General features: G+C 38.6%; 1 protein-coding gene and 1 long non-coding RNA gene across 3 annotated transcripts in view; one reads left to right on the forward strand and one right to left on the reverse strand.

Annotated features, from left to right (window-relative positions):
* LOC148126317 (uncharacterized) overlaps window positions 1–8,599 on the reverse strand; it is a 120,811-nt gene extending 112,212 nt beyond the window's left edge. The window contains exon 1 of the long non-coding RNA XR_015743088.1: window positions 8,541–8,599. This is a non-coding gene — a long non-coding RNA (uncharacterized LOC148126317). The remainder of the gene's footprint in view (window positions 1–8,540) is intronic.
* The window catches only part of CDH20 (cadherin 20), a 220,843-nt gene that overhangs the window by 48,877 nt on the left and 146,014 nt on the right, over window positions 1–25,952 (forward strand). The gene's annotated exons all lie outside the window — the stretch shown is intronic.

Consider the following 25,952-nt stretch of genomic DNA (forward strand, 5'->3'; position numbering starts at 1 on the left):
AAGATTGCTGACTTTAAACAGAACAATGAATGAGCTCTTTGTATAATTGGACTAACACTGAGTGACCAGCAGCTAGTCTATATTCGTGAAGAAGAGTCTGCTGCTAGGTGTTGGGAGAATTTGAAGAGGATTTATGTTCATGACAGTGTAGGTGCACACATACATCTTACACGTAAACTGTTTAGAGCACGTCTTCTGAAAGGTAGAGATATGTTAGCTCATTTAAACTTCATGAAAAAAACTTTTCAAGAGCTACATGAAAAAGAACTAATATTTTCAGAGCTGCATCGTTTACATCATTCTTTCCTCATTGGATGAAAGTTATGATGATTATGTATCTTCACTGGAAGTACTGCCCAGAGATAAACTGACATTGACTGACATAACTGAAACGTTGCTAGAAGAAGCAAGAAGACGGCTGGATAGGGACCAACTGAGGAAGGAACAACCACAAGAAGAGGATTTATCTTCAACTGCCTATACCATTAGGAAATGTTTTTCTTGTGGGGCTGGGGGCGTATAGCTATATTCTGTAAGAAAAGAAAAGGACAGAATACTGGCAAACACCAGAAGGCCAAGAAGAATGTTAGTTTAGCTATGTCTATCAATTCAACTGTAAACAACATGATTTGTGGGTTGTTGATAGTGGAGCATCGCAATGCATTACTAAAGATAGAAAAAGGTTTGTAAAGATGTCCACGAGTAAACAACATGTATCATTGGCAAATGGATGGAAGATTAAAGCATCAGGTGAAGGTACTGCATATTGTTCTTGTATAAACGAACATTTAACTATGTTATATGTACCTAAACTGAAATTTAATTTGTTATCAGTAAGGGCTTTAGTTAATCTTGGTTATGTAGTAACCTTTAGGGGAGATAACTGTATAATAGAGAAAGAGGGTAAAAGTGGTACTGCTACATTAGAGAATGATTTATATGTGATACATGATGACCAGCTGAAGATGGCTAACTCAGTTTATAACAATGTTAAGCCACATGATGAATGTATACATTTACTACATAGACGTCTAGGGCACATTAATTTCAAAATGCTCAAACAAACTGTTGAATTGGCAGAGGGAGTAAAATTGAAACCCTGTAGCAAGTATTTACACTGTAATGCTTGTAGCCAAGATAAAAGCAAGGTTAGTCCAGCAAACAGACTAAATAGGCTTAAGACCATAGAACCTTTAGAGATTGTTTTTGCCGACATAATTGGTCCTAAGAAACCAAGTTTAGGAAGGGCCTGTTATATTTTGAGTATTATGGACCATTACTCACAATATGGTTTCTGCTATCTTATGAAAAACAAAACAGAAACATTCAAACATTTTTTAACTGGCTAAGGTTTGCATAGAGAAAAATGAAAAGTAAAGTAATCACTTTAGTAACTGATAATGGGACTGAGTTTGCTAACAAAAGATTCCAAACTATGCTAAAATTGGCTGGTGTTGAGCATAAACGTTCTGCACCTTACAGACCACAACATAACTCATTTATAGAACGAAGAGGGCAAACATTACAAGCCATGGCTCGCACTATGTTATCTGATTCAGGTTTACCTGAAACACTGTGGGGTGAAGCCATAATGTGTAGTAAACATGTTTTGAACAATGTAGTTAATACAACAAATGGAGAATTGCCATTCATTCGTTGGCATGGCAGAAAACCAAATTTAAGTTACTTACACACATTTGGAGCTCCAGCATGGGTGCATATTACCTCACAAGTAAGACTGAAAGGGCAACATAGAACTAAGAAGTTATTTTTTGTGGGTAAAGAGGCCAACCATAGATCATTTAGATTCTGGGACTGAGGCACAGCTCATGTTTATTGCAGTGCTAATGCAAAATTTCTTGAGCACGTTGGATGGGATAAACTGGAACAGGAATCCAGCAATGATATTATTATTGACACCCAAATAGTCCCTAAAGATAAAATCAGTAAACCCCAAATAGCTATTAAAAAGGGAGAACAGGAGGAAGTAGGAGGACAGGCACAGGAAGAAGTAGAAGAACAGGAGCAGGTGGCACAGGAAAGACCACCAGTAAGCCCTGTATTACCAAGATGTTCAACCCGAGTAACAGGACCACCTGATAGATATCAGGCTAGTGTTGTATGCCAAGTGAATACTGTATGCGCTCATTCTCCTAATGGGGAATTACCTCAACACTCTTTGTTCATACAGAATCACTGCAATTGAATAAATTAGTAAGTAACTGAGTATAGAATTATGCAGTGAAAATATGGTAACAAAATACATTCAAAACTTTCTGATATCTTCAACATGTATATATTTGAATGTATGAAATCCTTTTCTTTGGTATGGGAGTTGCTTCTATGTTTATCTTCAGATAGCAAAAGCACATTGTTGCATCTGATGTCTTTTCCAAGATTTTCTACCAGCTTCGTGATCCTGGGATGGCCATATTCACGCATAATCACTAACTGAAAAGGGATAATGTAAAATATTCTGCTGTGGATGATAGATCTGTGAAAATGAGAGTTAAACAACCAGAAAAATGTTTCAGCTGCTCCTACTTGCCACTAACTTAAAGGATGACATGACTCCAACAGGAAACAACCTCAACTGTCTACCAGTTTCTGGCATTGCCTGACAGGCATTTTTTAACATGCATTGCAAGATTTCCTGACCAGGATTAAATCCCAGTCTCTGATAGCCTGATCTTTGTGGTCTTCTCTAATTTCATCTGTTGTTTCCCAGGTTCTCAATGTATTTTGTAATGTATCAAGCAATGTCTCAAGCTGTTACAGAACATGTTAGACAGCATGGCTAGAAAAACAGCATTTAGCATTATCCACATGCCAGAAAAACTTTATGCTCTGCTGACCTGGACATTAAGAGTATTCAAATTAACTTGCTACAGGAACATTAAACAATAAGAAAACATATAATCTAAGAGCATTTAATGAATTTGGCAAGACAACAGTATGTTATTAATAGCTGTATGTGAGATTTTTTTTTACATGAAAGTAGTTACTATAGATAAACAGAGATAGGCAGCTTGTCCTGCTGGACACGGTTGAAGGTTAATTGGAAAAGCTAGTTGCCTATTCCAACATAGACTGAGACAATTCATTGCAAGTCTTTCTGAGATTTATTGTGATTGGTACCTGAGAAAGGCTTCTTAGTAGCTTTGCTACCTGTGGACTAGATACATCACCAGTCTGGCTCCTTCAGGTATTGGGGGCAATCTTTGGTTGGATTTGGGAGGAGATTGTTGCCTCTTTCAGAAAGTAGAAAGTATGGTTAGCATTAAAGGAAGCAGTGATAAGCCTCCTTCCTAAAAAGGCTGATCCCCTGATCTAACTATATAAACAACTCCATCCAGTCTTCCTTCCCTTTTTGGGGAAAGATAAAGCAAATTATCTGGACCTCTTCCAGTCAAGATTCAAATTTGGGCATAAGTACAGGTGAAACTCGAAAAATTAGAATATTGTGCAAAAGTTCATTTATTTCAGTAATGCAACTTAAAAGGTGAAATTAATATGTGAGATAGACTCATTACATCCAAAGCAAGATAGTTCAAGCCGTGATTTGTCATAATTGTGATGATTACAGCTTACAGCTCATGAAAACCCCAAATCCACAATCTCCGAAAATTAGAATATTACATGCAATCAATAAAACAAGGATTATACATAGAACAATATCGGACCTCTGAAAAGTATAAGCATGAATATGTACTCAGTACTTGGTTTGGGCCTCTTTTGCAGCAATTACTGCCTCCATGCGGCGTGGCATGGAAGCTATCAGCCTGTGGCACTGCTGAGGTATTATGGAAGACCAAAATGCTTCAATAGAGGCCTTCAGCTCTTCTGCATTGTTTGATCTCATGTCTCTCATCTTTCTCTTGGCAGTGCCCCATAGATTTTCTATGGGATTCAGGTCAGGTGAGTTTGCTGGCCAATCAAGCACAGTAATCCCACGGTCATTGAACCAGGTTTTGGTGCTTTTGGCAGTGTGGGCAGGTGCTAAGTCCTGTTGGAAAATGAAGTCAGCATCCCCATAAATCTTGTCTGCAGAAGGAAGGATGAAGTGCCCCAAAATCTCCTGGTAGACGGCTGCATTGACCCTGGACTTAATGAAGCACAGTGAACCAACACCAGCAGATGACATGGCTCCCCAAATCAACACAGACTGTGAAAAGTTCACACTGGATTTCAAGCATCTTGCAGTGTGTGCCCTTCCATTCTTCCTCCAGACTCTGGGTCCTTGGTTTCCAAACGAGATGCAAAAGTTGCTCTCATCAGAAAAGAGGACTTTGGACCACTGAGCAACAGACCAGTTCTGTTTTTCTTTAGCTCAGGAGCAGCTTGACAAGAGGAATATGACATTTGAAGCCCATGTCCAGGATCCATCTGTGTTTGGTGGCTCTTGATGCACGGACTCCAGCCTCAGTCCACTCCTTGTGAAAGTCCCCAACACTTTTGAATGGCCTTTTCCTGACAATCCTCTCCAGGCTGCAGTCATCCCTGCTGCTTGTGCACTTTTTTCTTCCACACTTTTCCCTTCCACATAACTTTTTATTAATGTGCTTTGATACAGCACTTTGGGAACATCCAACTTCTTTTGCAATTACCTTTTGAGGCTTTCCCTCCTTATGGAGGGTGTCAGTGATGGTTTTCTGCACAACTGTCAGGTCAGCGGTCTTTCCCATGATTGTGATTCTGACTGAACCAGACTGAGAGACCATTTAAAGGCTCAGGAACCCTTTGCAGGTGTTATGGCTTAATTAGCTGATTAGAGTGGGACACTTTGAGCCTAGAATATTGAACCTTTTCACAATATTCTAATTTTCTGAGATTATGGATTTGGGGTTTTCATGAGCTGTAAGCCATAATCATTTCAATTATGACACATCACAGCTTGAACTATCTTGCTTTGCATGTAATGAATCTATCTCATATATTAGTTTCACCTTTTAAGTTGCATTACTGAAATAAATGAACTTTTGCATGATATTCTAATTTTTTGAGTTTCACCTGTAGTGAGAGAGGATTGGCCCATAATAGGATCTGAAGGGATGGAACATGCACTTCCTGGTCCAATTAAAACTCTTGGTGAGATTCACTATTATTGACCATAATATCTTTAGAACAGCCTATGAGTTAGGAGTGGAAGACTGTGTTCTGCTTATTCATGAGCATACATATTTACTCTCTGAGCATGGACAAAGAGAGATAGATAAAAGGGCTGGTCCAATATGGAGTACCATATTGGAGGACTCAAGTCTCTCCCTGTATTATTGCCATCTACCTGTAGCAGCTCAATCAATTTGGGATGAGGTATCGAAAATAAGGCGATCACATTCAGTTGTACTGTCACCTAGGCTATACCACTTCATGTCGGTAAGGGACTGACTGCATTGGAAAAAAGCAAGCTTAAATTGAATCCCAGCAAGAAAAAAAAGTACAACTGACTCTATTCCAGTTCCAAGTTTGGCTCTGAATGGTCATAGTCACTATGAAGAATCCGATCCATGACTTGAGGATTGTGGAGACATGCCCCCTGCTTTGAGCATCAGGTAACAACTATAGCCAAAGGAGCCTTTGCCCTCCTTCAGCTGGTACACTTAGTTGCAGGTTCTCCTGGTGACAGCAACTCATGCCCTTGTCAGCATACAGTTAGACTGCTGCAACACATTCTGCATGTAAGCTGCCTTTGAAGATCACTCAGAAACTGCATGGGTCCCAGAAACAGCATTTCAGCTGCTGATTGGCACAAACGTATTTTACATTATAAGACCACTTCTTAGATCTGTTCACCCTGTTGATTCTTTCTTTGAGAAGCTGCTAAGTATCTGCACCCCCTGTGAAATGAAGGTGATGGGGACGCAAGGGCTGTCTTTTCCCCAACTGTAGAACTGTCCTTTGAAGTGTGAGGGCCAACTGATCTGCGACTCCCCCAGAAGGTTGTAAAGGTTTTCTGCTCTGGTGAGCATGTGGCTGCTATATAAATAAAATATGCATAGTTGCTTTGGGGCACAGAGTGATGCTAGAAAACAAGCATTGAGGCTTGGCACATTTATTTACACTGATCTATTAATTAAGACATGGGATTGCAGATAATCAAATTCAAGGGAGGTAGAGAAAAGATGGAGCACTCTATCTATCCGACAAATAAAACTTGGAAGTTCTTCTCTTTCTTGTCCTCTGTATCTAGAGTAGTAACGTACTGTTTTGTTGCTGGAGAAACATGGGCCTTCATTCTTTCTATACCAGCCAGCAAAATGATTTTGCTTGGAATTCCACAAAATATAAATGGCAAAAAATAACGCTAAATATTGTTATGTATGCATGTAAATGCAATTTATTTATTTTTTGTACATTCATGAGGAGCACCCAAAATACATACATACCTTCTTAAGTCATGAAGAGTATAACTGGATAAACTCTCCGGTTTGATGGTGGGAGCAAATCAGTGTTTCTTGTAAGGTGCACTTGGTTTCAATTGGAGCTATGTCTATCTTGAGAGGTACAAAAAAGGAAGTGCTCATTATTATCACTGCTGCTACCTCAAAGGACAAGCTCTGAATCTTCAGATCATATATAGCAAGAGTGTTGTGATAAAATATGCATCAATAAGAAAAAAGTGTCACACTGTGATCCTAAAGGAAAAAAGTGTTGGGCACCTACAATAAATTTTTTTCAGGCTTAGCAATAATTTTTCTTTCTCCTCCTGCCTTTCCTTTTGCATTCTGTAATTTTTTAAAAAATTATTATTATTTTAGTCTGTACCAGCATTATTAATGGTTGCACTGTGCTCAGCTCTTTGGAACCAAGAAGGTTTCGCTGCTTTTACCTGTTAGTTCCTCCACAGGCCATGATTTAAGCAGGAGTAGATTGGATTTAACTCCACAGGAACCATTGAAATCTATAGGCCCAAGCTGGCACAAATCTGTGTATCTAGGCAAATGTTCAGGGATGTTAGATAGCATTAGCACTGTGTGCATTGCTCTTTATTGTAGAAAAAGATTTGTCTAGTGGTAGGAAACAAACACCAGTCCATCTAATATGATGTACGGTCCACCAATCATAAATCGGTCTATCCTTCTTCAAAGTCCTTGTTGCAGATTAAATATGATTTTGTGTCAAAATATTTATTTTCCAACAGCCAGAGCCATTTCATAAATTGAACAGTTTGCAACAAGAAAATGGCAATTTAATTAAACCTTTGTGACAACCCTCCCAAATAACAACAATAATATATGGTCATCAAGTTCTATCTCAGATGAGAATCTGCATCACTGCTTCTAATCAATTTGGATGCTAATACAAAAGTTAAATAAAAAAATTTTTTTAAATGTTTTTAAAAATTATATTAAAAACACTTAAAGCAGGGATGGGATTCTACCAGTTCATACCTTTTCGTTAGAACCGGTTGTTAATATTCTAAGCAGTTTGGAGAACCAGTTGTTAGAAGAAATTACTGGCCTAATCCTAAGGAAGGCAGGAAGGAAACATTCTGGTGTTGCTTACAGAAACTGCCTCTCTGTTAACCCTTATTATGTTCTTGGCAGGACTGGACTGCCTGTCTCTGGAACCTCTCTGGAGTTTTTTCCACTCCTTTGCTGGTACTTTGCTTGTGTGGAGTGACCATTTAAAGTTACAATGGCACTGAAAAAAGTGACTTATGACCATTTTTGACACTTACGACTGTTGCAGCATACCCACAGTCATGAGAGGCAAGGGGAGGAGATGTGTGCCTCGATGTGATTGATATTGAGTTGGCCAGCCAATAACATGACCATCAAGCCATGTCCACCCAGTCACATGTCCACCAAGCCACGCCACCTCCTAAGCCACGCCCACAGAACCGGTTGTTAAAAAATTTGAATTCGACCCCTGATTTAAAGCTATGCAAGCCCAGTTAGGAGCCAGTGTAAAAATGGCTCTATCACACATCCAGAACCCAAATGAATTAGCAGAACTATTGTCAATGTGACATTTAAGATCTTTTGAAAAGCCAGTAGGCTCAGGGAAAATCCTATCTCTGGCCTATCTCTGATAGGCTGACGTTCCAAATAAGAAGTGCCATGTCAGAAAAGCTCTCTTCCTGAGCTCCAAAAGATGACATTCCTTAACAGAATACATCATCTACTGGAAATAATGAGGAAAAGTACATAATACAAAAGTACAAACAGTACAAAAATAACACAGTGTAATGCCATGAAGGGCTTTATAGGTCATCAACAGTACCTTGAGATGAATCTGGAACCATACTGGTAATTAATGCAGCTGAACAATGCACCAGTTATAGCTTTAACATTGGGGTGGGATTCAAATTTCTTAACAACCGGTCCTGTGAGTGTGGCCTAATTTGTGGGTGTGGCTTGGTGGTCATGTGACTGGGTGGGCATGGCTTGTATGTAAATATTATAAATATTTATGAAAATATTGGTTTTTTTTATAAAAAAGAGCAACTTTTGCCCAAAAGAAGGCAAAGCAGGCAGGCAGATTGAGTTGCTCACAGAATCACAGATTCACTTAGAGATCTATCTACAATCGGCTACCTGAGTCTGTCACATAAAATTTGCTTGCAAGCAAACTCACAAAATTAACTCATAATACACCTTATATGCAAATATTGAAATTTTTATTTTAAAAAAGAGCAACTTTTACCTAAAAGCAGGCAGGCAGATTGAGTTGTTCACAGAATCACAGATTCACTTAGAGATCTATCTATCTCCAATCAGCTACCTGAGTCTGCACTGGAAAGTAGAAGCTTCAGTCCTAAGGAAGGTTCAGCTCTGCTTTTAGATTAGCTAGAAAGCAAGAAATCCAAGGATTTCCTGCTTTCTAGATAATCTAAATCTCCCAGCAGAGCAGAATCGCTGATGGTCGGGGATAAAAGGAAAAAATAGCAACTTACCAAACCAGGCAAGTTAGATGGCTCGCATGCCAGGTAAGGAGTGGGTGGGTGGGTGGGGAGGGGAGGGGCCAGCCAGTGGAGCGATTTGCCGTTTCTCCGAACCACGTTTGTGTGCAGCGTTTGCAAGAAATAAGCTGTGCCGCCTGGACAGCTGACAAATGCTGCGCACGGGTTGAAAATCCTCTTGTTTCCTGCTTTTTCAACTTCAGCTGTGCCGTGCAAAGCAGCTGAGGAGGGAAAAGCAGGGAATAAAGGACAGCCTAGAACCTGGGCAGGCGGGTGGGCCAAACACCGAACCAGTTCGGTGTCAGCTGCTCTTCGCAGCTACAGGTTCTATAGAACCAGGTTGAACCAGTAGCATCCCACCCATTTAACACCCTCTTCCAGGAGAGCCCAATGTAAAGTACATTGCTGTACTCTATTTGGGAGGTGAGTCTGTGGTGGGATTCAATGTTTTTTTCTATCGGTTCTGTGGGCGTGGCTTGGTGGGCATGGCGTGGCTTGGTGGGCGTGGCAGAGGAAGGATACTGCAAAATCTCCATTGCCTCCCCACCCCACTAACCTGCTTTCCAGCTGCATTCTCTGTGCAGGGCAACAAAAGAAGACCCAGCCATTCAGCTGGGACTTGGGACGCAGAGAATAGATGGGGGCAAGGCCAGTCAGAGGTGGTATTTGCTGGTTCTCTGAACTACTCAAAATACCACCTCTGAGATGAGTGAGGCATGGCTTGCAGCATATATGCACTCATTCTTAACTGACATCTATGAAGACCAATCTAACAAATAAAATTCAGTTAATTAACACATTTTTCATTATTAAAAATATACCTTGCCTATGATGCTGTATTATATGGTGTTTTTTGTGATGTTTATGTTTCATTGCAATGATTAGGGTATTTTTTTTAATTGTGGGTTAAAAATGCCTTCTAGGCATTCAGTTAATGTTCCTCTGCTGCATTTTAATGTATGATCTTTTCTACGAATAAAAGAAGCATGAATCAGCTTTTTATGAAATTATTGAAGCATGAATCAGCTTTTTATATAGTTTATTATTTATTTATTTATTTATTTGATTTATATTGCTACCTATTCGGCCGTGGTGACTCAAGGCGGCTTACACAATGTAAAATCATATTTAAAACAAAAAATAAAAATAAAAACAATAAGAACTAACAAAAAGAATCAAATAAATTAGTAAAGTACAAAAGAACAAAATTTGGGGAAATGAAAAAAAACCCTGCTTTGTTAGGTTCTATGAAGTCCCTGAGCTACAGGCTCCTTTGTTGCTCTTCATACAGGGAATCTCAGATGACATTCATTTATACCATATTCCCATGTCCTGTCAGAGAATATGAAGCTTATTTGTTCCTTTTTCTCTCGAACCAGGAATCTCAGGTTGCCTCTTTCTTTCCCATTCATTCCTCATTTGACTAATCATTTATCCACTGGAAGTTTATTTTGTAAATAAACGTTACTTAATATGAGTACTATTTATCATATTTAAATACATATTATTTAATATAGATACATACTATAAAATATATACATTAGAATTGGGCAGCCAATAAAGGAAATGTAGTACCACCACTGAATTCCATGGGCATTGACAAATCACCATCGGTCAATTTCAAAAGGCAGATTTACTTTGAACAGCTTGTATCTTGTGATGGTATTTTTGACCCCATCAAACAACATCTGCCTATCCCAGGTCCTTGGGAAAGGCTAGATAAAAGGACCAAATCCAATCTAAACATATGGCTGACTGGGTGACCATGTATGTATATATGTATGTATGTATGTATGTTGGATGGGTGGTTGGATGGACTGATTTTAGGTATACATGTTTCTATACATACCTATTCTAAAGAATGGAAGAGTCAGAACTGAAGAAGCTTCTTGGATGAGAAGCAAAATGTCTTCAAGGGGGAAAAAAAGTCCAGTTGCCTTTTGAAAAAGCACCTTTGGCACAACCATGACTTGGATGACTGAGAATCTCCATAGGCATTTATCTATTCTACATGTTTGGTGTACATTGTGTTTTTTGATGGTCAGCCCATAAAAAAGTAAAGATACTGTGCAAATGCAGACTTGCATGGTTTCTGTAAGATTTCCAGATCATATGTAAATGTGCTTTGGGACCTAGATGTATTTCTGCTCCCTAAATCTATTTCTCCACCACAAGAAAGATTGTCCAGCTACCACCAGGAGATGATCTTCTCAGGTGCATTTAATACATAGTCAATGAAACAAAATCCATATTAAAAACTAATCAATTGGAACAAACCTCCTAATCCAATTTCACCGGTGGAGGGTTATTTAGTCTGTACAGAAAGAATATAAGAAATAGAGAACTCTGCTAGAAGCAATCAGTAAATTGAGCAATAAATGGCCTGCTTCAAAATAGTTAAGCTTTAATATGCTCCAGTTGTAACTGTTTCAAACCTTGGAATTTGAAAATTAAATGGCTTAAACAATAAGGTACATTTAATCTTCATTGTTTGTTACCCCAGCTCCTTTTGTATTCCTTTACCTCCAACTAAATGAAACCCCAAGTGATTGAACTGACGGTGTGAATCCAGCCTGAAACATTCCCTCGCAAAGACTGCGCTTTTCATGGATGTTCAGCAGACTCTTGTGACTGCAGGCAATTCGTAGAGAGAAACGTCTCTTTGCTTTGTCCAGACTTTTGGAGCATTGTTTCTCAGCCTCTGCCACAACCAGCATGATAGGTTGTTTGGCTCAAGAAAGACAAGCATTGGCTAGTGATTGGAGGCATACTGGAAAATTAAGAACTCAGCGTTTCCAATGAAGAAGGAAGAGACATCAATCTCTCTGTTATTCAGACAGGAAGCATAAGCATTTCAATATGTGAACCTCACTTCTGTTTTTCCCAGTTTTAATATGCTCTTTCCATCTGGGTCTCATCAACGCAGAGCAGACGGTGCTTTACATTACACTTGAAAAATACCCACCACTGGCTCATCTTGAGCATAAGGAGTTGTTATGTGCAGCGATGCCAATGGCAATTGCTTATATAGTTAGTGCAGAGTGAATGGAGCACCCTGTAGCCTCGATCCCTTCAGCACTCATTATCAAATAAAAACTCCCTGGATAGGTCATAAATTTAGAGCAACTAACTATTGAGGTTGTTGATAATTTTATTAAAGATCTTTCAGGGTTCTCTAATAAGGATAAGGATTGTTTTTAAACTGATATAAATATGGTGTTCAATGAAATGTTGAAGTAGATTGTCAGACCCCCACCAAAATCCTTCTTTTCAAGTACCAGCTAATCATGACTTGCTTTTTGATACCATAAGCAATTAAGAATTCAGGTGCAGTTTTCTTTCCCCATTATTTTATTTTATTTTCTTTCTTTTCAACATTTTAAAATTCCAACATAAAAGCCTGCATAATACTGTTCTTAGTGGATTCTTTTGGGGAAGTAGGAATGAGAAGTATAACTTCTGAATTTGTAAAAATGTTTTCTTTGTAACCCAGGATTGCAGTTGCCTAATGGTCTTATGCTAGCTGCAATATTATCAACATTCAGCACGTTTAGTATTAGCAATGAATGTCCAGTGGCCTGTCTGTATTCGTGTCAGAAGCACCTACAAAACTAACCGAAGGGTGCTTCTGGATTGAAAGTATTTGCCTGTGACAACTCTGTGGCTCAAGGGATACCCGATTGCCAAAAGTAATGCAATCTTCAAGGAAGTTCCTTTAATCAAGTGGCCTGATTGCTAAAGTTTTAATTGTAAGCCTGGAAGTTCCTCATTTAAATCATAGTTGTCCCATAAATTCAGATAGAAGTGTCTTAATCTATTCTAGTCATTCTCAGTTTCAGTTATAGTCAACATAGTCTATCTTAGCAGATTGTGGAATACATCACATCAAGGTAATACTTAAGAATTTACCGTGTACTCTGTTACAATATAATTAAATGTACAATATAGGTAAATCCTTTCATTTCCAGAAGTGACTGAATTTCCTAAGAAAAGAAACTAACTTATTAAAAATAATGTAATCTAGGAGCTGCATCATTCTCTCTTTTCCAAACCATGGCCCAACAGATTAAACATAATTGATGAAATCCACTATCTGTTTATTTGTTGTGCATTGCCCTGCAAGAGTAGAATGAAAATCCTTATCTAAAATGGAGTTTACAATGAGAGATAAGAGCAAACCAGCCTTTTCCAAATTAAACTTCTGCAATAAATATTTGAGAAATTACACAAAGCAGAGTTAAAAGCATTGTATTTATGTTATTCCCGGTAAAAATTCTCCAGTTTGTATTTGGTAATTAGCTATGTTAATAATGTAATGCCACTGGGAATAAGTAGTATTTCTTCCAATGAAATTTCCATTAAAATCAAAGTCAAAGATCCATTTCAGGCAGGGAAAACTGCAAAACAGTAGGTTCTTGATTCCATCTATGTGGCATGGAAGGAGCTGAGGTTTCATGCCATACAAGCTGCAACATACAACAGTATGTTTCCCCAATAGCCTTTTCTAGATGCTTCCACCTTTGCAGTAGAGGAAATAGAGAATGGAAGGTTTATGCACTTTTTAGACTCTTCATTTTGACCCAGTATAACGTATGTATAGAAAAGTATTTGATTTATAAACAAGAGCTAAAATGTAATGCAAAAAAAAAAAAAGCCTAAAAATTCAGACAGCATCTTCTGAATTTCATATGTTTAGTTCTGTCAGGTCAAATTCCTTTTGAGAAAGTTGAACAAAAGAATTTGAAACAGATCAAGGCAGTTCTCAGTGGATTGTAGAAAACTCACCAGTAACACTAAAGCAAACAGAAACATGAGCCAGGTAAGATTTTTGAAAGACTTCGTAAAATTTACTTGGAGTCTTGCAGGTGAACACCACTGTGTTCTTCATCAGAATTGAGATGCTGGCTTTATCTCTGCTTTCTATCAGCCAGTAGACCCTGGAATAAGCAAAGAACTTCTGAAAGATTGTCTGCTGTGGCCTGTGAAGGCAAAGAATCTCTGTCAGGAACAGTAATACATGTGGACAAGCACATTAATTTTAGATTATTCCTTCTGACAAGGCTGTTGATCTGCAGGTTTGTTGCAACTGTTAGTTTAGGCAGCCACAGAAGAAAGCTAGAGGCATTAGCAAAATTTAAAAGGGCTTTTGGGGAGCAGAGGTAGGCTGGAAAGATGCATAAATATCCTATGAAAGGTCTTAAATATGTCTAGAATTCAGCTTTGTGCCAAGATGAGAAATGAAAGAGAAAAATGTTTCAAGGTCTAACACTATAGAAAAGAAAACTATGGCAATTTTTAAAATGAGAAATCCGGAAAGGCGATGTAGTGTTCTATTTTTAAAGTGAATGAACTATAATTTAACAGATTGGGATGTGTTGGAACTAAGGTTCATGGGGAAAGTAGAACAGTATAGCATGCATCCACATACCTTTGCTACAAAAACAGCAGCAGCAACAACGCTCTATATAGTCAAAGATTTATTTATTTTATTTTATTTTATTTGGTTTGTCAATTGCTTACAAGATAATAGGTATAAGTAAAAACATAGTGATGAATACATGGATACATATAAGAAAAATAAAAGAAATAATAGGACAGGGACAGTAGGCACATTGGTGCGCTTATGCACGCCCCCTACAGACCTCTTGGGAAAGGGGTGAGGTCAATAGTAGAAAGTCTAAGGTTAAAGTTTTGGGGGTTTGGGGAAGAAACCACAGAGTCAGGTAGAGTATTCCAGACTGATCGCTCTGTTGCTGAAGTCGTATTTCCTGCAATCAAGTTTGGTGCGATTAACCTTGAGTTTGTATCTATTGTTTGCTCTTGTATTGTTATGGTTGAAGCTGAGGTATTCACTGACAGGTAGGACATTGCAATGTATGATTTTATATACTAGGCGGCGTAGTTCTAGGTTTTCTAGGTCTAGAATTTCGAGTCTGGTGGAATAAGGTATTCTGCAATGAGTAGAGGAGTGGAGAACTCTTCTTGTGAAATATTTCTGGACTTTCTCAACTGTGTTAATATCAGATACATAATGTGGGTTCCAGACTGATGAGCTGTATTCGAGTATTAGTCTAGCAAATGTTTTGTATGCTCTAGTTAGTAGTGTAATATTACCAGAGAAAAAGCTATGTAAGATTAAGTTAACAACTCTCAACGTCTTTTTGGCTGTGTAGTTACAGTGGGCTCTAGCACTTAGATCATTAGAGATGAGTACTCCAAGATCCTTGACAGAGTTTGGATCATCAACAAGGTCTTGACTATTCAGCCTGTATTTTATTTTCTGATTTTTTTTTTGCCAATATGTAAGACAGGGCATTTATTTGTTGAGATTTGAAGTTGCCATTTGATTGACCATTCTGATACATAGTCGAGGTCTTTTTGAAGGGTAGCAGTATTGTCTGTGGTGTTGAATATCTTTACATCGTCAGTGAAGAGAATGCAGTTGCTCTTAATATGATCACAGAGGTCATTTATATAGAGTATGAAGAGTTGGTCCTAGAACAGTGCCTTGGGGGATACCACTGTTGACGGTTACAGAATTTGATAGGACCCTCCCAATTTTGACCATTTGTTGTCTCTTTGACAGGAACGCTTTTATCCAGTTATGCAGGTGTCCAAAGATACCATAAGATTTTAGTTTTAGGAGTAGTTTGTCGTGTACCACTGAATCAAAGGCTTTACAGAAGTCTATGTAGATTGCGTCTATTGCTTTGCCCTGGTCGAGTTGTGTAGTCCATATGTTTTTGCAGTATAAGAGTTGCAGATTGCAGGATGGTTTTTTTCTGAAACCAAATTATTTATTACAGAGTAGGTTGATCCATCTCAGCAAGGCAAATTGCAAAAAGTGGATTCTTGATTCCATCTGTGTGGCATAGAAGGAGCTGAGATTTTCATGCCATACAAGCTGCAATACAGTTATTTCCCTAACAAAGAAGAAAAAACTACATGATTCTTTAAATCCTGACCACTGTTTTGTATACAAGGATCAAATGAATTCAGTATAAATGCTTTATATTGAATCAGTGTACTAGTCAGTATTGATGTACTCTTGTCCAAGGTCACAAACAAGTTCTAGCAATTCAGGAAACACTGAAGATTGAATTGGAGCATTTTATGTGCAAAGCATGTGCCTATAGCACCTTCACAAATGCATTTAAACCTTTAAATATAAATAGAACTTAGTTCTCATGCTAGTCTGCATCACATTCCTTTTTGGAAGTCTGAAGGACAAAAAGGACAGCCCTGCCATTCTCCTAAGCCTAATGCACAACTAAACTTTTGGATTTTGGGGGAAATAAGAAAATACATTCAGCTTCTATCCCCTAAAGCTCAGTTAGTCAGTGTTTTATGGTAATTTGCTCCTATTCATTCCGTTGGCCAGTTTCCTCTTGCTCATTTGTTTTGGCAGTATTGTTAAAATATCTTTGGAAGTTTCTCAAATTTAAATATTGGTAGTATTTTTTAATTGGCCACCTACAACCATTTATGGAGCAGCAGTGTATTTGTTTATCAGCTCAATATTTGATCACAAATTCATTTTAATACCTTAATATGCAAATACTGTACATTTGTAACAAAATTGGCTCACATTTCAATTTGTTTCATTTCAAATATGCTTTATGCTTCAGCTCTTTCAGATCATAGATTATCTAAAATATGGATATAGTTCCAAAATTAAATAGTCTTAAACATTTGGCCAATCTGTGCAAATAGCATGCAATGTTTGTTTTTCAAAAGCTGGTTCAAGATTTTTATTTATTTCCCTTTTTTGTTGTTGGTGCTTTTAGGATCCATGGCTCTAACTGACAAAGCCAGACTAGAGCCCAAGGACAAAAAGGAAATCAAATTTAAAATGTTAATGATTGACGTAATAAATAAAGGGGAGAATATTTTGAAAGTAAAGCAATAGGAAAGAAAATTACAGAAAGAAGATTTGGAGGGGGGGTGGTAAAACCAGATAACCAGAAAAAGAAATGGTGGGATGCAATAGAATAAGAAAGAATGAGTAAGAGAAAGGGTCCAAAAATGATAGAAAATGGAAGGCAAGCCAGGAAGAGAATAACTAACATAGTAAGGAGAGTAAGAGACGATGATTGAAGAAGGGAAGGATAAGGATTCTACATGAATGGGTGTTTTATTAGTTAAGATATATAATTATTGATTTTGATAAATTTGGAATTAATACTTATCATATAATTATTATTAAGGATATATAAAGTGATAATTAGAATAAAAACAATGATTAATATTTTAATTGGAATAAATATGAAAATAACAATTTACTAAAGGATTGTTATTTAAGATATATAATTGTTTAAGGAATATACAAGACAACCAATATGATAGTATGGGAAGGAAATGCCATGTGGAACCTGATGGAGAACATATATGTATATAGTATATGGTAATAGATAAAAATGATTATATTATTATTAGAATATATAATTTGTTAAATAAAAAAGATGGAAAGTATGATTTGTGTAATGTAATGAGATTAGAGAGGACGACTAAAAATATAATGGTGACAAAATTAACATTAAAAAGGGGATAAATACTGGATAATATAAATTAGGATGAATTTAGGAATGATTAATTGAATGATATAAATTGAAAAAAATGCAAATATGATTACAGGAATATGTATTTTAAAAATGATATGAGGAATATAGAGATTGATATAAAGTAACATATGAGAATATTGAATGAAAAAATTGGTAATAGGTAATAATATGAAATCAGATAATAGTTGGAATCAGATTAATAGTTGGAATATATAATTATGGTCATGTTTGCTTTAAAATATTCAAGACCTGGAACCATACTGTTCACCCAAAGATATATTTAAAGAAATAAAAATAAAAATGTATTAGAAAAATAAAGATTGGATCCTGAACACATTCTGATACTGAATATTATACTTTACAAGGATTTGAAAATAATGGAGAAAAGGTGCTTCAGAATGGGTGAAGAGTACAAATATAGCTCCTCTGTTTGTTTGTTTTTAATCTTTGCCTGGGATCAGCAACTGCCACTGCTTGCAGTAAATGATTGGCTGCTTGAACGAGACTCAGACAGGTACTGTGGTTGCAGTTGTACACTCTCCAATGAATTTTTCTAGAATTAAATCTCAAGTATTATTTTATTTCATTTTTACTCATTTTCAAGGCAAGGAAAATGCAATTCAGGAAACTCTGAAAATTACATTTCTCTTTAGTAGCCTTTCATTTATTTTTTTCATAATTGTACTCACAAAGTGCTGCTAGATTAGACTACTTTTGATATAGGTTAGTGTCAAAAACCTTCCGCTAACGGGTTCCATTGGATGTTCTGTGAAAGTAAATTTTGTTCTCCTTGGTTATTTTATAGAAGCTACTGCTAAATGCTTTATGTGAAAGTATCCTTCAATTTCAACAACTTTGTCCTTTATATATCTGGAATGCTTAAATATTTTGCTAGGAAGTGCATTAAAATGACTATTATAAATACTTTGAGGCTTTTTTCCTTCTAAATTTATTCTCCATTTCAATATACATTAGTAATGATACTGCATTATTTTCATGGTTAGTTATAGCTTTTACTCCTACTTCCTGTGAATATTCACCAGTGTAGGTAGTCCTTGACCTACAACCACAATTGGGACAAGAATTTTGGTCACTAAGTGATGCACTTCTTAAACAATCCAGTCTGATTTTACAGTCTTTTTTTACCACCATTGTTAAGCAGTTCACACAGCTTCCTCAATTGATACTGCTTATAGGAAACCAGTTGGGAAGTCACATATTTGCAATCACATAACCACAAGACATTGCAACCATTGAAAGGAAACAACCCCCCCCAAACCCCACACCCCCCCCCCCCCCCCCCCCCCCCCCCCCCCCCCCCCCCCCCCCCCCCCCCCCATTGTAAGTGTGAACTTAGAAGACAGACAGTTATTAAATATTTTAAAATATATGAATACATTTTATTTGATCACTGTGATTATTCCATCAAAATTCAAAGCTAACAGTTGTTCCTTCTTTTCAATGTCTTCTTTAAATGCAATGCCTAGCCAATTTGCTTTTGCTATTTGAAGTTCACAAACTTACTGAAAATCACAAAACTGTGTTTCACTTATTTTGGCCATGTTATGCAAGGGAATTCACTGGAGTAAGTAATTATACTTGGAAAAGTTAACCGTAAAAGGAAATCAGACCAACCAAAGGACATGATGGTTGGACACCATCAAGTTGACTCCAGCCAAAGTATAAAACAACTCAAAGTAGTGCAAGATTCGGACACAGCTGAATGGATAACATCATCATCAACAACATCTGAAGTTAGGTGGATTGTAGCATGTTGTGTGTTTTGGGGGAAAGATAGGAAAGGAAAGTTTTCAACATAAATGCATTTTTTCATGAGTCATAAGAATGATCCTGTTATTATAAACAAGCAGAAAACTGTTGTAAATAAGTTTTCAATGCAGTCCATTGGACAGGAAACAGTGCAACAGCTGATTGGCTGCCGCATATGACAGCGCACTATATAAATAGTGCTGTCATACGCGATAAGCTGTCGCCTGTCAGCTGCAATGTTAGCACGCGGTTTGACTTTTAAAACCCTGTTAGCTTGAAATAAAAGGGTTATTCTGAATTCTCTGGTTGTCTCTGTTATTCCCAACCTAATTTAACACTGGCGACGAGGATGGGATAGAGAACTGAAGACAACCAGCTGAATTTCAATTAGCTGAAGTCACTCAGAGCTGTTGATTGCTGAAATGGCAAAGGGACTCTCCTTTGCCCTGTATCAGCTGGGAGCTGATACATGGGAATCTTACCTTGACAGGTTCAAATGCTTTATAAGGGCTAATGATCTGCGTGACATATCATTGAAGCGAAAGAAGGCATTTTTCCAGAATAGTTTCTACAGGATCCATGCATGGGATATATTCAGCTCTTTTTGGCTATAGACTGAATAGAAAAACTGAAGACACACACCCTCCGGCCACCGTCTGCAGTTCTTCTATTCAGTCTCAGCGGAGATAGACTTTTATTATCTTGCTCCTCTATACTTTATTCATAGAGGGGTGTTTGTAGCATTTTTTTTATTTAGATTTGTTATTTTGGACTAATCGCACAACAGTCCTTAAGGTATTAATAGCACCACAGGCTTTTCAAACAGCCTCGGTGCTTACTACAATCACAAGCCTCTATTCCATCGGCTTTACAAGCAAATCCGGAGTTTGCAAAGATCGCTCCCAAAGACCTAGAAAAGGGATTTGGGAGCATCGAAGAGGCTCTTGTTGCTGGCTGGGCAGCCTGCCCTTATAAGGGAGTGCTAAACAGTCCGAGTAAAGAAGGCACTTCTATTCAATATAATGCCAAGCGTTTTTCGTGCCGAAAGCTGACGGAGAGATTGCTCAGACCAAAATCGGAAGGTTCCCTGAGCAAAAAACCTGTCAGCCTGCCCAAATAAGGGAGCGCTGTCTACGCAGAGCTGTTGTGCCTGCCGCAACAAGGTTCCAGCAATGGTAAAGTCAACGCGGCAATGGTTAAAATTGGCAGGAGCACCATTTTGTAGAGGCGCCCATTTTCTAGTCAGTTCCAGTATGCCTTATGATCCAAACTTTACTGCTCATAGTCACTTAACCTTGAAAGATTCTGGTTATTGAGCTATTTAATTGTCTCAATTTGGCAGAATCCTGTCCTGAGGGGCAAAGCCTCAGAAAAAGACAAAAGGATTTTTTTCCTCAGCCTTTTACTCTTGACGTGTTTTTAGTGACTTCCTTAAAGGATTTAATAAAACTAATTAATTGTTATTTCTATTTTTATTTGATATAGTCAGAGTATTGTTACGGTCATTTACAGACATTATGGAGGAATCTTCCAACACACTGTCTCTAAAGCAGATCGCTTCCACTCAGCAGAATGGTAGGGGTAAAAGAACCTGTAAGACCAAAGATCAGTACAGGATGCAGCTGACAAGATCAGGACCAGGGCCAGAGCTAACAGGCTGAGCATAGACTACATGATACATTGGTAAAGCAAGTAGAAAAGAATTCAAAAGAACAAACGAATTCACTGCAATTAATTCCTCCTAAGGAGGATCACACAAGTCAGTCAATTCTTTCCCAAGTGAGATCATACATGGACAATTTGGGCCAAGTAGTTACAAACATACAGGATTCTGAAATGCCAGGGTGTTCTTACTGGAGTAATCCTGTACCCATGGCTCATCCTTTACCTAGACCAGTGCAAATGCAACACACTGAAACAGGAGGGCAATTAATGCCACTGGTGGTTCAGCAGTGGGGGGACTTCAGACGAACATTCCAATTCAAGCAGAGTCCAGAGTAGATCCCTCCGACCATGGGAAACATTCCCACTTCCTAGGCAGACTCTTATGACTAGAACGTGTTCTCCTGCTACATCATGGGACAAACAATTCAATTATCCAGTAGAGGAAGGAGAAATAGAATCTCTTTCTGAAGAGGAAACAGAACCAGAGATATTAGATACCAAAGGCCTGTTCAAACCACATTTATTTAAAGCATTATTAGCCAAGGCCAAGAGCGCAACCGGCCTTGAATTGAACAAAGAGACACCTTGTGTTACCCACAAAATGGGGCAGTGAAGCTCTTTTCATGGATCCAAAAGTGGAAGCGGAAGTTATCCCTTCCTACGAAATATTCTTTAATATGGTACAGAGACAGTTAGATGTCCCCGGTTCGGGTCTCGGGGTAACGGGCTTTGACAAAAAATTTTACAATATAGACACACCATTGGCAGCAACTTTGCAGCTATCCAAGGTTGATGACCCAGTTCTAGCTTTAGCATCTTCTTCAACTACTCTCAAGTGATGAAGATGATATCCTAAAAGGAGAAGAAGAAAAAAGGCTGATTTAATGTGATGAAAGACACACCAGGCAGTTGCATGGGCGGTCAAAACTGCCACAGCAGCATTCTTTTTCACTAGGGCCACTGTGATATGGCTAAGACAAATGCAGCAGCAGGTACCAACAGACAAGAGCCCACTTAGACTTTAACAGAGTTATAGCTGCATCAGAATATATGGCAGACGCAACTTTAAACTCTGTCAAATTCGCCTCACAGGCCATGTCTTCGGCGGTTGCTGCATGCAGGTTACTCTGGCTCAGGTATTGGCAGGCCGATACCAAGAAGAAATGGAAGCTGGCATCCGTGCTGTACAAAGATGGAAAGCTATTTGGGGCACCCTTAGATCCCATTCTCATCGAATCACAGGATAAATGTAAGATACTGCCGTCAAGTCTTAAAGAAAGCAGACAACAAATTTTCACCCTATTACAGATGCTCTTTTCATGCACCTTTCTACAGGTCTTTCTACAGGTTTATCAGCCAAAGAAGTCAAGCAAACTTTGGCCAGAGGCAACATTTTCAACAGGCTCAAGGCAACAACTACAAGGCAAGATCCCAACCACAGACTAAATGGCTGTTCCATGGTTCATCAAACAGGCTGTTCCGAAAATACAAATAGGCACTTGGAAATTCCTGTTGGTGGTAGATGCAAAGTTTTGCAGACCAATGGGAGGAAACAACCTCGGATCTTTGGGTCAGACAGACAACAAGGGAAGGTCTTGCACTTGAATTTCAAGCCAGGCCCCCGAGATTTTTTATCAGGTGTCCGGTATCTTCAAACTTACACAAAAGGAGACAGATGGAGGAGGCAATTCAGCACCTCCTAACAATCCAAGCTGTGGAAGCAGTCCCAGAGGAGCAACAGGACCAAGGCTTCTATTTATGTTATTTCTTGTTCCCAAATCATCAGGAGGATGGAGGGCTATTTTAAACCTAAAAAGACTAAACTCTTTTGTTATTTATCGTGGGTTCAAGATGCACATGCTTCAATCTATTTTGAAGAACATGCGATATGGAGACTATATAGTTTCAATTGACCTTACTGAAGCGTATTTGCATATTCCAATCTTACCTGACCACCGCAAGTATTTGAGATTTTGTTACACCGGTCGACATTTTCAGTATAGAGCACTTCCCTTTGGGTTGGCATCTGCACACAGAGCATTTACCAAAATCCTGGCAGCTGTAACAGCCCATCTTAGAATTGTTCCAATTAGGATACTGGCCTACTTGGACAATATCTTAATACAACCAGTCTCCCACAAGTTAGCTATTAGAGACTTAACCATCACCCTACAAACCTTACAATCTCATGGATTTTTGGTTAATCAGGAAGAGTCATTTTGAACCATCTACCAAACTTTTACATTTAGGGGCAATAATAGATACTGAATTAGATTTAGTTTTCTTCTCTCAACAAAGAAGAGAGGACATTAAAGCATTAGCAGCCCATTTCTATTTCATAAGAAGGGCATCCCCAGCCCAAATGTCAAAATTACTAGGCAAAATGATATCCTGACTTGCTATAGTGCCATGGGCACAACTGTATTCTTGTGAATTGCAATGGTTCTTATTACCTTTTCAGAGATCCATGAAAGGTACCTCTCCCATCCGAATCAGATTGCCAACTAAGGTATTAATATCCTTGCTTTGCTGGACCTCTTCATCATTAGATAAAGGATGCTCCTTTAAAGACAGGGAGTTTACAACAATAACTACCGATGCTAGTCTCTCTGGATGGGGGCCCATTGTCGAGACAAGGTAGCACAGGGCATTTGGAATGCTAATGATCTGAAACATAATATCAATTGGTTTGGAATTAAGAGGAGTTCACCTAGCTCTCAAGGAATTTGAGGCAATAATCAGGGGACAAGATGTGCTAATCCTAACAGACAATATGGCCACTAAGGTGCACATTAATCGTCAGGGAGGAACACAGTCAAAGTCATTACAAAAAGAAGCTTCCTGTCTCTGCAGATGGGCAGAGAAAAAATTGCTCTCAATCAAAGCTGAACATATTTCAGGGAAACAAAATGTCAGGGCAGATTGGCTAAGCAGATCTACAATAGATCAGGCAGAGTGGACTTTGCATCCACTTCTTTTTCAAGAAATTTCCAACAGATTTGGTCACCCAATATTGGATTTGTTTGCATCTAAGTCAAATCATCAACTGCCTCGTTTCTTCTCCAGGTTCCCATCCCAGGGAGCAGAGGGAGTGAATGCCCTTCGCTGTCAGTGGCCAAAGGGGCTCCTTTATGCCTTCCCTCCATTACCTCTCATCTCTGCAGTCATCAGGAAGACCTTACAGCAGAAAGCAGAGATTCTCCTTGTGGCACCGTATTGGCCCAGGAGGCCATGGTTTGTGGACTTGGTCAGTTGTCAGTGTCATGTCCATGGAGGATTCCTCCTGAAAGGGTGTCTCTCAGCCAGGAGCCAATTCAACATCCAGAGCCTCAATGGCTTCACTTGGCCGCCTGGCACTTGAGAGGAGACTGTTAAAAAGGTGGATCTTTCCACTCAGGTTATTAACACTATGCAGGCAGATAGAAGACAATCCTATTAGGATTTATGAGACTACTTGGAGAGTTTTCTGTAATTGGTTCAAGGGTAAGGGTTCAGATCCTGGAGAGGCTTTGATCTCACAGGTTTTAGATTTTTTACAACTAGGATTGGACAAGGGTCTTGCCCCAGCAACTCTCCATAGACAGGTTGCAGCGCTCTCATTGTTAATTTCATGTACAAGTTCGGATTTATTGTCACAAAATCCTTTAATTCAGCATTTTCCTAAAGGGACAACAAATTTAAGACCAGGGGTCATTCATAGATTTCTATCATGGGACCTTGCAAGGTACTGCAAGCTCTTACGCTTTCACCTTTTGAGCCTTTGAGAACTATCAGCCTACATATAAAGTCATATAAAGTAATTTTTCTAGTGCAATTATGTCTGCCAGAAGGATATCTGAGCTTGCAGCTCTATCAATAAGACCTGATCTCTGTATTTTTCACACTAATCGAGTTGTTTTAAGATTGGATCCTACCTTTATACCAAAGGTCAATTCTCATTTTCATAGGGTGCAAGAAATCATTTTACCAATTTTTTGTCGAAATCCACCTCACCCTAGAGAGAAACTTTGGCATTCCTTAGATGTAAGGAAAGCTCTCCATATTTACATAAAAAGGACAGCTTCCTTTAGAAAGATGGAAGCAATGTTTATTTCTTATCATCAGAACTCCTTAGGACAAAGAGTTTAGTTTTCTTCCATAGGCAGATGGATTAGAGCAATCATTGCTAACATTTACAAAGCATGGGGGGTTACCTGTCCCATCTTGCATCACAGCTCATTCAACACGTAGTGCGGCCACTGCAGCAGCTTGGAGTACTCAGGCTTGAGTGGAAGAAATATGTAAGGTGGCGACTTGGTCCACTCCTTCACCATTTGTTAGACATTATAAGCTTGACTCTTTTGCTTCCATGGAAGCAGCATTTGGAAGGAGAGTACTTCAAAAGGTATTGCCAGAAGATCAGAGTCATTAGGGCCAGAATCCCTCCCATCGGACATTGCTTTGGTATGTCCCAAGCATGGGTCCTGTTGAAACCATTCTGGAAAAGAGCGCTGGTAGACTTACCTGAGAATGCGTCTTCTCAGATGGTGTAGATAGGATCCAGACCTACCCAATTTATTATGTTTCTGACAATCATGTTGGGTATTGGACTAAAATTTAAGTTATTACTAATTATGAATGATATACAAAGATGGGACTCTTGCAGCATATAAAAGAAAGCCTCGACTTCATTCACAGCTGGAGACAGTGGCCCAGAAAGGGTGTGTCTTCAGTTTTTCTGTTCAGTCTATAGCCAAACAGAGCTGAATACATCCCATGCTTGGATCCTGTCTACACCATCTGAGAAGGCACGTTCTCAGTTAAGTCTACCAATGCTCCTTTTCTTAAGTTTTTGCGGCGCTGAAGTATTTGACATGGCCACTGCGCTCCTATCACCTCAGACGGTCCACAATGTTGCTTGTGACACCAGTTTGACAGTTTTAGGGAACCACTACATGCCAAAACCATCCAGAATAGCCCATAGACACACTTTCCATAGGCGGTATCAAGCTGAGGGTGAGACTATAAGTAAATATATGGCCCTGTTAAGGAAATCTGCTCAGCATTGTGGT

This window comes from Pseudonaja textilis, chromosome 3, assembly GCF_049901715.1.
Source record: "Pseudonaja textilis isolate UNSWEBS1 chromosome 3, rPseTex1.2, whole genome shotgun sequence".
Lineage (NCBI taxonomy): Eukaryota > Metazoa > Chordata > Lepidosauria > Squamata > Elapidae > Pseudonaja > Pseudonaja textilis.